Below are 16754 nucleotides of genomic sequence, written 5' to 3' on the forward strand. Positions count from 1 at the left end.
ACCGAAACGTCGTCGTCCCTTCAATTTCTAGTGTGATCTGGTCAACATACTTCAGCCACGTTATTGTGACTCATCGCCTGCATATATATATATATATATATATATATATATATATATATATATATATATGTGTGTGTGTATATCACAAAAATAAACACGTGATTAAGAATGTGACAATGTCAGACCACGGAGGAAAAATGAAACAGGAATTTCCTTAAGTACTTTTGTATATTAAATACATCTTCAGAAGGTCACCTTCTGAAGATGTATTTAATATATATATATATTACTTGTATTATATACTTGGCTTATTAGGCAAATCGGGCCTTGCATAGTAGGCTGAGAAGTGCGTTCTGGCTACTAGGTACGACATATATATATATATATATATATATAATATATATATATATATATATATGTCGTACCTAGTAGCCAGAACGCACTTCTCAGCCTACTATGCAAGGCCCAATTTGCCTAATAAGCCAAGTTTTACTGAATTAACATATTTTCTCTATTTTTTTTCTTATGAAATGATAAAACTACCCATTTCATTATGTATGAGGTCAATTTTTTTTATTGGAGTTAAAATTAACGTAAATATATGACCGAACCTAACCAACCTAACCTAACCTAACCTATCTTTATAGGTTAGGTTAGGTTAGGTAGCCGAAAACGTTAGGTTAGGTTAGGTAGTCGAAAAAACATTAATTCATGAAAACTAGGCTTATTAGGCAAATTGGGCCTTGCATAGTAGGCTGAGAAGTGAGTTCTGGCTACTAGGTACGACATATATATATATATATATATATTATATATATATATATATATATGTCGTACCTAGTAGCCAGAACGCACTTCTCAGCCTACTATGCAAGGCCCTATTTGCCTAATAAGCCAAGTTTTCATGAATTGTTTTTCGACTACCTAACCTACCTAACCTAACCTAACCTAACCTACCTTTTTCGGCTACCGAACCTAACCTAACCTATAAAGATAGGTTAGGTTAGGTGGGGTTGGTTAGGTTCAGTACTATATCTACGTTAATTTTCACTCCAATAAAAAAAAATTGACCTCATACATAATGAAATGGGTAGCTTTATCATTTCATAAGAAACAAATTAGAGAAAATGTAATAATTCAGTAAAACTTGGCTTATTAGGCAAATCGGGCCTTGTATAGTAGGCTGAGAAGTGCGTTCTGGCTACTAGGTACGACATTATATATATATATATATATATATATATATATATATATATATATATATATATATATATAATCTGTACTTTTAGGCAATTAGATCATCGGTACAACTTTGTTCCAATAAGGTCTGAGACCCTAGGCCCATGGGGAGAGAGTGCAAGAAGGTTTCTTCAGGATCTTGGTTCCAAGCTCATTGACACCACAAGAGACCCTAGAGCAGCAAGTTTTCTCTTTCAGCGCCTTAGTGTCGCGATCCAGAGGGGGAATGCTCGCTGCTTCCTCGGTTCATGCCCGGCGTCGGAGGAGTTCGAGGAAATCTACAGCCTCTAGGAAGCGAACTTTTTTTTGTGTCCTCTTAATGTTAATTTTTTGTATAAAATCATATATGTAACTGTATAACCTTGCGTAATAAAGTGTACACCATAAAAAAAGGGGGGTGGTAGGAGAAGCGAACACTCTTACTTATTCAGAGTTAAATGGCAAGTTTTTCCCTGAATGCTCAGTGTTCCCTTCTCTAAGGCTGTGGGTCCCTATAATGCACCAGTCGTGGTACCCCCCTATATATATATATATATATATATATATATATATATTTTACAGCTGTAGGTTCAGGAAAAAAATCGTCATTATGGCTGAGTCATTTGAAGATGAAATTTCATATCCAAATGCTACATGGTGGTATTTTAACTACTTGACTGAAGAAGAAAGGAAGGCACACACAATAATAACCCTCAGTGAAGAACGCATGGAACAAGAAGAACACTATCATTTCATGCATAGGCTTGGGGATAACTTGTGACGATAATCTCTTTCTAGAGAGATTGAGCCTGCGCTTCCCGTACCTCATGTTACGTCCAGTTAACAAGTATAAGATGCTACATTCAAGATAGGTCACCGGTAGCACAAAACGTTTTGACCAGGAGGCAAAACGTACCCAAGATCCCCCCTACTCCACACACCCTCCACGCCAGCTTGTCGTCAACCAGCAAACTACTTATTCCAGCCTGCCTGCTCCTGATTGGTGACTCGCCGACCGCGCACCTGCACACTGCACCTCCGCGCCATCTACCTGAATCGACGTCGGAGCCCTGACCAGCTATCAACTTCAGAATATTCTTTGTGCTCTTAGAGTTGACATCTCTCTCTGGCATACTAAGCTCACTTGCTTGTATACGAAGGGAGGTCTCAGCCATAGCCGATATTCTCAGCACCATTTTACTATTTCACCTTTATACTATTGTGTCTCACATTGTCTTTGCATTTATCTTTGTTATTTAATTGTACTCTTAATTCCCCCGAGATTTGTCTTTATTTTCATTTATGTTTAAAGTAAATATATTAAAGTTTCATTGTTCATACTTTGTGTTTTACGTATTCCTCCCTCTAACTTACCACAGGCAAGCAGTCTATCTTTTTTTTGTAAGTGTGATCAGGCATTGACACCTGCCATTGGAGGACTGCCGAACATCTACACTCCAACACTTTCACGTCACTTATTAATGGGGGCCTGTCCAGGAGCTTCACTCAGGTACTAGTACCAGAACGTCAATTTTTGGTAAGCGTACTTCGCTTTGCTAAAGTAGCTTTTCAATATTATCATTAATTTTCATATTTATATGGTGCTGTGTGTATTGTGCATTCCGAGAGTAGCATATGGTGAGTGTGAGATAACCTTGGATTACGTGGTGACTGTAGGCCGCAGTCATTCTCTTAATTGGTCATCTCTCCCTCCGTGTTATTACTGGTGTTTACCACCTTTTGTCCCTAGGATATTTCTCACATTATCGGCAGATCATCATTGTGGTACCCTGGTACTTTGGTTTGTCTTCGGGTCAAAGCACCCTATCTGCTGCAATCCGACCGAAGGAGGATAAGAGGGCCATAGTTCCTCAAGCACGGACTTTGTTGCTGAATTGGGACCTCAGCAGCAGTTCTCGTCACCAGTTGACACTCGCACCCCTACACGTCGGTCAGAGATGATGATATTTACTTAGGTAGGGAATTAGCTTTCTTTTTACAGAGCACAAAGTTCGCTAATTCTGTAAGTATCATATTCATTTAGTGGGAAACTCTTGCTTATGTCCTATAGAGACTCGGCAAGGTATGCCTACATTCTTGGACTACCTAATTCACTTTTGGAGCAATTAAATGTTTCATTTGTTTTAGAAACTCAGTTTCACTTATTTAGTAGGATTTTCTTGCCCTTATTCTCTTACATTGAGTACCGGGTACAAAATTTCCTGCGATTTTGATTGACTAATCATTTACCATCATATAATGAACATTAATTGTTAAAGATTAAAATTCCACAGGATAGTTACCAGTTGCCACGTTATCCTGTTTCTGACATTTACCATATCACAACTATATTCGTGTACATTTATTTGCTGTCTTTCACCATGTTTCGTCTCCAAGCTTTCCGTAACGATCCAGCTGGTGAAATAGGGATTTTGTGTTGTGCCAAGAGGACTGAATTACAAACTCTTGCACATGAGTATCAACTACATGTTCCCCATGGAGCCAACAAAAATGAATTAAATAACTTAATTATGGATCACCTCTTAGATGACGGGAAGATTGACTCTGAAACTCACGAAACTTATTCTATTGCAGATAAAACTGGTTTGGCAACTATGAAACTCAAACATGAACTCGCCAAGCTCGAAAGGGAGCAACAGCAAGCAGCTCTACAAATGAGGAAAGAAGAAGCTGCAGTAAGGAAAGAAGAACAAGAACGAGAGGCCGCCTTGAGGAAAGAACAAGAAAGAGAGGCGGCCCTAAGGAAAAGAGAGGCTGTAATCAGGAAAGAAGAACATGAATGTGAGACAGTTCTACTCAGAGAGCGTGAGCGAGTACAGCTTGAAGCAAAACATCGTCACCTGGAGATGCATGATAAAAAGCAAGCGGATATGGCAATAGAATGTCGTCAACGAGAACTCACGTTGGAGACTACACACCTCACTCAACGCCAGCAAGCTACCGCCAGTCTTCCAGTAAGTTTCAATGTCTCCCATGCAAGTAAGTTAATGCCACCATTCGTTGAGACAGAGATTGATGTCTTTTTTACCACCTTTGAGACCCTAGCTAATCAACTTAGCTGGCCTGTTGATCAATGGTCCACCCTTCTCAGAGTGCATCTTACAGGTAGAGCTGCAGTTACTCTCAGTACCTTAGCGTCTGAGAATGACTACCAAACCCTGAAGCAAGCAGTGTTGGACGCCTACCCTCTCTCTACCGAAAGCTACCGACGAAAATTCCGTGATCATCTAAAGGCAAGTACCACCACCTTTCTAGAATTTGCCAATACAAAGAAAAGATATTTCATGAAATGGCTGGAAGCAGCACATGTCTCTACATTTGCAGAACTCATCAACCTCATGCTAGTTGAGGAATTCTCGAGACGTGTTCCCCCTTCCGTCCGTTTATATCTAGCAGATAAAGAAGAAACCGACTACATCAAATGTGCGAAGTCGGCTGACACCTACAGCCTCATCCACCGGCTGACACCATCACCACCTCCCAGTAAGAAGTCTTGGTACAGTTACGATAAAGTGAGTACAGATGAAGCGAGCTCACAATTGTATTGCAAACTCTATGGACATACCATAGATAGATGTGTGAAGGCTCAATACAAGAGCAATGAATCTACTAAACCCAAACAGACTCCTCCTAAGTCCGGTAAGCCTGTGATGAATGTTGGTGTTCATGGTAATGATCTTTCTCTTTTCAGTAAACACCTGTATCCTGGAACTGTACTCTACCAACGGTACAGATTCGGAGGGACGTTTCAAATTGAAGATCGTGAGGGACACAGTGGCTCTTCAGTCTATTATATTGAAATCGGCTGTGCGTAACATCACCTACACCGGAAAAACCGTCCTTATCACTGACCTCACTGCTACTACTCCATATCCACTCGCCAGAGTCCACCTGGATTGTCCCTTCGTGACCAGTGAAGTCCAAGTCGCCATCAGGGAAAAGCCTTTTCCCATGCCTGGAGTGCAACTTCTCCTGGGCAACGACTTGGCAGAAGATCTGCAACCGTCCAACCTGATCATCACGGACAAACCCCAGGTGTGTACTTCTGTAATGGATAATCCCATCTTTGAATATGTTACAGCAGAAGTTCAAGAAAGTGATCAAGTTTCTCCTCCGGTTTTGGTGACCACCCGTGCACAAGCTGCACGGCCGCCACCAGCTGACTCTACTGCTACCGCTGTCCCTCAAGACCCTCAGAATCTACCTCCTAATCTTACCAGTTTGGAGTTCCGTAAGTTACAGAGGGAAGATCAATCATTAACACCATTATTCTTCCAGGCTGAGACTCAACCTGACAGTATCCCTGGGTTCTTCCTAGAGAATGAATTGCTCTACCGCAGATACAGACCCAGCAAGCTGAAGGAGGATGACGATTGGGCCAATGTCGAACAACTAGTGATTCCCACCAGCATACGGCCCGATATTCTACACCTGGCCCACGGAGCTCTTTCTCACTATGGTTTTAACAAAATCTACCACGGAATCAGACAAGACTACTACTGGCCAGGTATGGTAAAAGACGTTAAAAAGTACGTACAACAGTGTCATACATGTCAGATGGCAGGTAAACCTAACATCTCTATTCCCCAGGCTCCACTAAAACCCATCCAGGTGCCTGAGGAACCTTTCCACAGACTCGTCATAGACTGTGTTGGTCCTTTACCCCGGACCAGTTCTGGCAAAGCATATATATTAACTATTATGTGTCCTACCACCAGATTCACCATAGCAGTTCCAGTAAAGAACATTACGGCTGCTACTGTGGTGAAACACCTATTGAAGATTTTCACCCAGTATGGATTTCCAAGAGAGGTTCAAAGCGACTGTGGCACCAACTTCATCAGCGATCTCTTCAAGAAGACACTGGAGGTGTTCAACATCACACAGGTACTGTCCAGCCCCTATCATCCTGCTTCACAGGGTTCTCTTGAACGTAGTCATCAGACTATTAAAGCACTCCTAAAGAAATTCTGCAATGACACCTTGAAGGACCGGGATAAACAACTTGATCTCATTATGTGCATTTTCAGAAGTCTCCCCAATGAGTCTCTAGGAGTATCTCCTTATGAGATGCTCTACGGACGTAAGTGCCGTACTCCTCTCAAAGATTTCAAAGACTCTCTACGTAATGCCACCTTCAGTGACCCTCAGAATGTGCCTCAGTTTCTTCAAAACCTAAAACACATTCTAGAGAGTACGTAAATTTGCTAATGACAACCTATTGAAAGCCCAGGAGAGGATGAAGACTCATTTTGACCAAAGCAGCAAATTAAGGAAATTTAAACCAGGAGACTTCGTGTTGGCATATTTTCCTATACCAGGTTCTCCATTGCAAAACAAGTTTTCAGGACCCTACCGTATGAAGGAGTGCAGGAACAACCACAACTACGTTCTTGAGACTCCAGATAGGTGGCGGAAGACCCAGTTGTGCCACGTCAACCTCCTGAAGCAGTATCAAGGTATTCCCCCCACTGTGTTGGTATCAGTCCCTACATTTAAAGGTCCATACCTCCACAGTGAAACCTTCCCTGCTTCTCCCGAAAGCATTAACACTGAGACGGTGCTTTCCAAATCAGGAAATCCTACCTGGTCTTCATCCCAATTTACAGGGACTATAATAGTGCTCCTTTGCTATGTTCTAATACTATTCTCGCCTCGCCAGCTATCACGAAGCCTTTCATCCTCCATGCCAACGCCAGTAGTACCGGCATCGGGGGTGACCTGATGCAACAACGAGGTGAGGAGATTCTACCTGTTAGCTACTACAGCTACAAGGAACTACAGCACAATCGAAAGGGAGCCACACTCCATCGTCCTGAACTTGCAGCACTTCGAACCGTACCTGCAAAGTACGCGGTCTACCACCATCTACTCGGACCACAATCCCCTAAGCTTCCTGCAGCAAGCCCAACTCAACAATCAACGGCTTCTACGATGGGCTTGATATCTGCAGAATTTCAACCTGGAGATTTCTACATCAAGGGTTCTGACAACATCATAGCAGATGCCCTCTCCAGAGTCTATGAGGTGGAGGCTGCTCCACCTATCGCTCTACCACCTGAAGATGTAACTTGACCCGGAACCGCAGGCTTCGGGGGAGAGTTGTGACGATAATCTCTTTCTAGAGAGATTGAGCCTGGTCTTCCCTACCTCAAGTTACAGTCCAGTTAACAACTATAAGATGCTACATTCAAGATAGGTCACCGGTAGCACAAAACGTTTTGACCAGGAGGCAAAACGTACCCAAGATCCCCCCTACTCCACACCGACTTGTCGTCAACCAGCAAACTACTTATTCCAGCCTGCCTGCTCCTGATTGGTGACTCGCCGACCGCGCACCTGCATACTGCACCTCCGCGCCATCTACCTGAATCGACGTCGGAGCCCTGACCAGCTATCAACTTTAGAATATTCTTTGTGCTCTTAGAGTTGACATCTCTCTCTGGCATACTAAGCTCACTTGCTTGTATACGAAGGGAGGTCTCAGCCATAGCCAATATTCTCAGCACCATTTTACTATTTCACCTTTATACTATTGTGTCTCACATTGTCTTTGCATTTATCTTTGTTATTTAATTGTACTTTTAATTCCCCCGAGATTTGTCTTTATTTTCATTTATGTTTAAAGTAAATATATTAAAGTTTCATTGATCATACTTTGTGTTTTACGTATTCCTCCCTCTAACGTAGCACAGACAACAGGCAAGCAGTCTATCTTTCTTTTTGTAAGTGTGACCAGGCATTGACACCTGCCATTGGAGGACTGCCGAACATCTACACTCCAACACTTTCCCGTCACAAACTTTATTTCCATTCTTCAAAAAATTCGTCTCTATGGTGGTTATCCAGGTTTTCCGGAAAGACTAAAACCAGAACTTGGCAATCATTTGCCATTAAAAATAGAAATAGTTGCAATGCTTAAATTTGTAGGTTACTCTGCTTTGTTAAAGGTTTTCTCAGGCATTGCGTATATAGAAAATATATTGAGATTGGAAAATGTGAATGTTAAAGCTACAGATGACTACTCAAAAATGTTTGGTGTAGAACCATGGATGGAGGTTGAGAAAATAGATGCTGTTAAGGCAATTAAGAAATATCAGCATCAGTGTTCTATTTATGTTTTTGGCTACCAAAGAGAAAGGGTGGGGAAGAACACGGTGATGCATTTTATGCTCATTAGAGAATTTAAAGGGGACAAACTTATCTCTATGGGTGATTCTGAGAACTCTGCATGTAATTCCTATTTTTAGTATCTCGAAGATAATTTTGTTTCTGTAAACACTGGAATTACCGTGTCAATGGTTCAATGCCTAATCAGACGTTTAAAAAGTGATATCTTTTTAAGATGTCTCAGGAGAAACAAGCTAGCACCCTGGAGTTGCAATCTTTACGGGTAAACACCACAAACTTCCAGGAGAGCAGTACTGCAATCTTTGCTGTAATTGCCAGAAGAGCAGTCACAAACCCAATTAGGCACAGGATAAAGTGCAAAGCTTAGAGCCACACTGTAAAACTAGCAAATGCCTATTTTTATTGCTGTACTTCATTTATCTTTGTGTTTAAATATTTAATCAGTCTTATGTCGCAATAGTTGGTTTAATAAAATTACTTACATATGTGATTTAGTTCTTTCATTTGCCTTCACTGTAATAGTTTTCTTTTTTTGTTTATATGAGTTTTAAAAAATGTTGGGACACCCCAAAAGAGGACTCCAGGAAACCACACAGTAAGCATACATAATTTTATATTTAGTTAGTAAAACACCAATTTAAAGAAGCTATAATCACAAAATATGAAGAAAATACCATAAAGTTTCTGAAAAATCTAAGGCTTCTGAGAAATGATAACCCAAACCCAAAGTGTTCGAATCACAGAATTTATTTATCGCACATGTGTGGTTGAAACAGACACACCTGTTGCAAAGAATGGGTTTGTCTTCCCAAACAGTTGGTGAACTTCTTCCATTACTTACTTTTGTCATCAACATCGTATTAAAGATTTTTGGGCATGCACAAATATCATTTGCTATGTTGACGATATAATGAATATATATACTTAACCAATAAGTATGCTGAGACATATAGACCATACATGTGATTTCTTCTTTGGGTTTTCATTAAAACCAAAGGTAAAACTGATGCGATTGGAAAGACTTTTATTTTGCAAAAAAAATGATCGTTAATTTCTTTAAATAAAAAAAAATAGCTTTGAAGTGTGTTTAAATCTTTAATTGATCAGAGGTCATGCATACAATTCACTATAGTCTTTGTAGGAGCCACCTCACATTTTCCAAGAATACACCAGATTACATTATCAGACATCTGAGACACAAAAACATTTCCTTTTGGGAATAACAAATGTGTATATATAACAGGAGGGATTTTAATAATTCGAATCAGTAACTCGAGACAGACATATGGGCTAAAAAAAAACTTATCATAATCTGACATTATATGACCGTCAATGAGGTTATGACTTGATCTGTTTGATCTGTCAAATAACTGAGACTTGTATACAAGACCAACTGGCTTATAACATTCTACACACTGTGTTAGTTTAGTTTAGTTCATTTATTATGCACCCCATACCCATCTTGTGGGCGGTAGTGGAAAGGGTTACAGAGGCACTACACACTATGGATACTTATTTATTTGCCCCCTCCTCCTTCGAGTATAACTCCATCTTTTCTTTAAGGCTCCCATGACATAAGTTATTTCGTTCCTATTCCGATTACTTTTTCCTATAGCCATTACTCCTAAGGTTACAGACTCTTTCAATATTTCAGCTCTTTTAAAACCAATCTTGCCTAATATCCGCGAAGGACAGGCAGAGACCTATGGGGACTTTTGTGCCTCGTAAACGGTTAAACTGTGTCCACCTTGCGGTAAATTCCATTTCATTCAATGTCGTCAAATAAGCGTTACAAAGAAGGAAGGAAAAATTCTACATCTTTCTGCATCAGTATCCATATTCTTTATCACCTCTTCGTAAAACCTCTGAACAATTTAAGAGAATTTGGGAGGTGCTCCAGAGTGGAGGGTACTTTTTGCTACCGTGAAAATAAGTGTCACTTGTTCTTTCCAGGTATCATAGTTCTTAGGCAGCCTATACGCGTATTGATGGAGACTCAATGAAATGAACCAATAATGTCACATCTTCTGGATGTATGAACGTAGCGATTGCCAGTACCCCCTTATTTCTTTTCATATCAATTTTTTCAATTTTATAACCTGAATATTTGATGGGAATGAGGTTCGAGAGTTCATCAACAAGCCAGTCCTTCCCAATGAGGTAGTAAATGTTAACAATATCATAACTATCAAACACCCCTAATATGGCAGAGGCGTACTCTCCACAGATGGCTGCTGTTCCTCTGGCTTGATAAATGATATAGCTGGCGAGCTGCATTTTGGGGGAGTCAATGGAAAGCATAATTGTAAATAAATATAACTTACACATATTAAAAACACGTTTTATAATAAAAATATATAAAATTACTTTTTTAATAATTGGTTAATTTGGGTTCCCACTTATGAATTTTTCTTTTGTTGAAAATATGCCTCGATTTACAACGTTACCTCGATTAGTGAGCGACTTAGTGTATCAACCAAGTAGTAAAATATAAATAGAAATACCCGTTCCAGACCCCACCCTCCATCACCCCCCCTCCAAAAAAAAACAACAACAACAACTTAAATACACATTTTATACCACTTATTTTGTTCTAGTTACAATACTTTCATTGATATATTATTGTTGATGTTTAAATTCGAAAATTCGTAACTAGGGCAGTTAGTAATTCGTAACTAAAGCAGTTAGTTTATACCTCAAGGTGTCACTATAAATATTTAACCATGGACGTTCAGATTTTAAGGATCGAAAGAGGCTTAGATCAAAACGATTTAAATGGTTTAAACAATAAATATTATGAACGACATTGGTCTATAAACGTTATGTAACCTCAAAAAAGTATGCATGTTAGATTGTATTTACAGGAGGAACTGTATCGCTTTGCCTAATAGAAATGGTTCCTGAAGAAAATAGCAGCATTGTGTGAGGTAGGGACTCAACTAAGGGGTCTTATTATGGGTAAAGTAAAAGTTGTTCAATTTGTTTATAAATTTATTTATGAAATGGTTATAGAAAGGGCTGCAACTGGTCCAAGTTTCAGCATCACACCCTAAACAGAAAAGGAGAAAAAAAATACAGAACGTATTATGCAACGAATTTTCAACATTTTCAAAAAATTTTAGGGAACACATGTGTCAACTAAAATCATTTCTATAACACTCAGATATCACATTAGCATGTAATAAAGGATATTGATTTGGGGTTTTAGCCAAAAAGTGTTTAGTGCAATAATATAATTATTCAAAGTTACCCTTTCAAAAATATGTAATATATGAGGTTTATAAATTTTTATAAAATCAACAAATGGACTTTGGACTAAAATGTCTTGACACGTTTGTAGAAGCACAAACTCTACATATAAGGTGCAATTTGCATGTAAAATGATTAATAAATAAAAGCTGAGAAACACCTTGAAGTTGTAAATTACTTACCTGAGTAAAATAAGATCAAAGTTCAGCCACCTGTAGCCGAGTTTGACATCGACCGATTTCGTTCATAATTGGCACCCTTGCAGATAGGCATCCATTGAGTAAGGTGTGCAAGTTCCATGCACATCCCCTGATAACAAACGAAAAAAAAAAAATGAAAAAAAAAAAATATACATATATATATCCTGCACTGTCACACCGGATGTAGATGGCACTGCCACACCAGATGTAGATGGCACTGCCACACCAGATGTAGATGGCACTGCCACACCAGATGTAGATGGCACTGCCACACCAGATGTAGATGGCACTGCCACACCAGATGTAGATGGCACTGCCACACCAGATGTAGATGGCACTGCCACACCAGTAGATGTAGATGGCACTGCCACACCAGTAGATGTAGATGGCACTGTCGTGGCCGGTCCATACACATCGAGGGGTTGAGGAGGGTGTGGCGGCGGCGTCATGCCTCTCACAGCTGAGGCGGGGAGGCCGCCTCAATCTTCACTTGACAATACCCTCCCTTGTGCTACAGCAGCTCTCCTTTCCAGCCAAAGACGGCGACCGCGTGCCAAAATGGCTGTTCTTTCCTTCAGAACCCTCCGTTTATAGGTCATTGTGCGCTAGACGCTACAAAAGCGAGATTCCAGGAGCAAAAATGGAGAGCGCGTCGACAACCTCCACTCCCAACAGGACACACCACGTGACTGGTGGCTTGCTGCCTCTCACCCACACTAGGAAACGGTTGCCAATGAGTGTATATTTGTTGTCATATATACAGAGTTATTTCCAACGTTATTACGGAAAAATTGACGTTTAGAACGTACGATGCAATACCCTTGGCGCGCCACAGCCGCGGGGCACCGGATTCTGCACAATTACGCATGCAAATGTGCCATAAATACTTTAATTTATATCATAACATTATCCGGTTTGCACCAAAGTGTTGCCAGAACGTTGTAGTATTTTTATAAATTTTTCAAAAAGATTGGATTTTTTCCGAATTTTTGCGTTGGATAACCCCCCTAAACATAAGGGATAAGAAGACATAAAATGATACAGTAATCATAGATAAATGTAAGTTAAGATACGTCATTATTGTAAGTTAAGATACGACATTATTTCTCATTTAACCATGAAATACTACAAAAACCATTTCCAGTACCTTATAGTAAGTTCATTCATGCCTCTATATTTTCACAGTATTTTCCTAACCTCCACACACATAAAACAAAGGAAATATGAAAAAACAAAAAAATTGCCCCTACACTGGGGGAGTACTGGGTAACCCACTAAATAAACGGGCTTGGGAACCCATCAATGTCGCAAACGACTGTAGTGGTGTAGCAAAACATTCGATCATTTTGAGCCGGTCGGTCGAGCGGACAGCACGCTGGTCTTGTGATCCTGTGGTCCCGAGTTCGATCCCGGGTGCCGACGAGAAACAATGGGCAGAGTTTCTTTCACCCTATGCCTCTGTTACCTAGCAGTAAAATAGGTACCTGGGTGTTAGTCAGCTGTCACGGGCTGCTTCCTGGGGGTGGACGCCTAGTCGAGGACCGGGCCGCGGGGACACTAAAGCCCCGAAATCATCTCAAGATAACCTCTAGAAGAAGATACACTCTAATAAAAATTTATTAATATTATATAATTGTTTTTTATTCTTTAATAGTATTTTGCAACTATCATAGTTTATTTGTTAAAACAGTCTTTGGATCATTCCCTTACAATTGTTTGTGTTTATATTAAAGAGTTAAGATATATATCAGTGAACTGCTTGCTACTGTATTCTATGTACCTTATATATATTGCAAACCGTGTCTTCACACTTGAGTTAAAAACTTTAATAGATATTTTCTGGACCATTCCTTAAATTTCGGAGGCTTACGAGATGGAATTAACATGAAATGGATTATGTTACCATCACTAAAAATGAGTTTTTTCTGTCTAGTTTCAAACATGGTCATCGTGTTACAATTGTGTCTTCAAGAGTTAAGCCATAATTTTAAGAATGATAGAAAATCACTTACATATTAATCAAGTTTGGAGACTTGTACACATTTTAGTGTAAGAAGCAGAGCAAATAGTTCTTCTAACTACACTTTGCAGCTGCACCCGTGGGGCAGTGTTGGAAAACATCAGTGTGTAATATATATGATTTGAGAAAGAGAGAGAGAGAATGAATGATCTGTGGACAGAGCATCAATATGGCTTCAGGACAATAAAAATTTGTCCACGTGATACATATTTAAACACCATTTAAACATTACTTTGTGATGTGAATTTGAACTCGCTGAATTTTTTGATGATGTTAAAATTAGATTAAACTATTGTTACGAATCACTGATTTAAATAAAGTCGATTAAGTCCTAAAATTTCAATATTTATGATATATTATTTAATAATGATGAGCATATTAAAGAATATTTTAACTAGGCAAATATAACGTAACTTTCAGTTATAAATTTTCTATTCAATATATTTATTTTATGTTATTCATTGATGTTTAAAAGAGGCCTACAACTAATTTTAATTACTATTCCAAAATTTTGTTACCATAATTTTCAATAAAAAAAACAAATGAGAGATAAATAATTTTTTTTTAATTTTTATTTATTTTTGGAAAATTTTATTGAAAAAAAAAATTAATAAACATTCATTTATATATACACAACTTTTTAAAAGTTTAAGTTTGTTAGTTTTCTTTATATGATTTTATATATCACATGTAATATATAATAATATAGTTAATTTTATTTTTTATTTTTATTTACATTTTAATTATAAAATCCCCAAAGTATGAATTTTGATTAGAATATTTATAGTTACTTTAGAATTTAAGATAAAAATTATGAGAAGCCGATAAATAACTTTCCCCCCTTTTATGGTGAAGTTCAGGGTTTTATATCAAAATAAAACTTAACATTAATCACTCAATAAACCATATTATGTATTATTTTTTTATTTTATCTACTTTACAATAAACACCAATTTATTTTTTAACTATTTTTATTAATTTTAAATTTTAGCACAATATTTTTTTTAATAATCAAATGTTTCATCGCTACTTCCATCTTCACTATTTCTGTACTCTTCTTGGTCGTTATTTGCTTCAGTATCGCAATAATAATCTATAGTATCACTATGTTCATCAATAATCCATTTAAAAAAGGAACAATACATTGGTACTTCAAAATTCCTATATACAAAATAATAATAATGACTTATAAATGATAATAACATTATTAGTGTAATAACTTCTTTATAATATTCATCAAATAATTTAAACCAAGAATTTGGTAAAATGTTTCCATAAGCATCTAAATTTTTTATTTGTATCCAATGTTAGTGCTCATCATAAAGAATACTCATTGAACCTCGTTCTTTGATACATCGGAATTTTAAATTTGATATTTCAATATGATGCAGTTGATTTTCCATGTTCTTTATGCTTAAATAATATGGCTTCTTTCCATATATAAATTGAATAACATCTTCAATTTTTTGTTGTAACATCTCCTTGGGTTTGATGTAACTTTTTTTTAAAACAGGTAAAATATAATTCCATCGGTATTTTTCATTACAAAAACACTTCCCATATAAATTGCATAAAAGATATTCATCATCACTTAATACACAATAGAGATAGTAGGCTGCCGTCGCTACAAAATTATTACTTTTACTTCTACCCTGATATAGCTCACAGCCTGTATTATTAAAATATTGAATCGAGGGCGGATTGCTTGAAACTATTCTTAGCGAGCCAGTCTGGGAAGATGATGGTATACCTTCTGATATATTATGTTTCTTACACCCATTACAGAATTTGACGTTTAATATTCTCAAAACCATAATTAGCTCTCCTTGTGTGGTTGTTGATACTGACAGAAACCATATAGGATATTTTAAATTATCTCTTCCATACATCCTTTCAAGAAAAGTTGTTACATTCCCCACTGTAAGAAAAGAAAATTTAAAAAGTATTTCAACCATTTTTTCAAAATACCCCATTCGAAAATTTGCATTACAGAGACATTTAAAGTCATAATGTTCAAAACAGGTTGTAACTTCATCGTCATATAACATTATTATTGGGAGGATTTCAGTGTAGAAGATATATATTTTTCCACTTGTAGAGTAATTTTGTGAGTGTTGGATACGACTCGTAACACCCGTTTATGTAAGGGCTTATCTTTTTTAATATCGGGGAAAAAGAAAATTGGAATTTTAATAAATATAATTTTTTCATCATCTCTCCCATTTTCTATATACTGTGTAACATTATTTTTATCGGGAGAGTAATAACAGACTGAATTAGAATCCAATTTTATAATAAATTTTCTTTTCAATTCGATGAGTAAGTATTGCACAAATAGTTTTAAGTCTTCTATATTATCATTTTTAAAAGCAGCGTCACCAATCGTGTTAAAATTAATATTATTATGATAATGAGGGTTGGTTAGTGCAATTGTTCCTAGAGGTAAAGCAGGAGGATGAAAGTGTAATTCTTTGAAATAAGATAACGGGATTTCTATACTACCATCTGAGTTACACTCAAACATTATTCCGTTTAGTTTTTAATATTGTGTGAATTTAATAAATCGATGAAAGAAATTTTCGTGATTTTCGTAGTCAGTTAATTAATTTTTGGATATAAATTTTGCCTTTAAAACAATCCTAGCACATCCACGTTCGATATCTTCAAAGTTTATACATGGATAAGATCCCTTATGTATTCCAATATATTTTTTATCAGTAAGCACACCTCATCCAAATGGTTAATTCTTGTCTTTCTTCATAAAATTGTAAATCAGGGCACGCGGTACATGGAAAACGTTTATTGTCATTTACATTACTATACATCGGACCACAGTCACATAGACCATTAGAATAACCTGGAGCTGTAATTACACGTGGAGGTAAATGTACCAGACAAGGATCGCGGAAACAAGC

This window comes from Procambarus clarkii, chromosome 55 (genome assembly GCF_040958095.1).
Source record: "Procambarus clarkii isolate CNS0578487 chromosome 55, FALCON_Pclarkii_2.0, whole genome shotgun sequence".
NCBI lineage: Eukaryota > Metazoa > Arthropoda > Malacostraca > Decapoda > Cambaridae > Procambarus > Procambarus clarkii.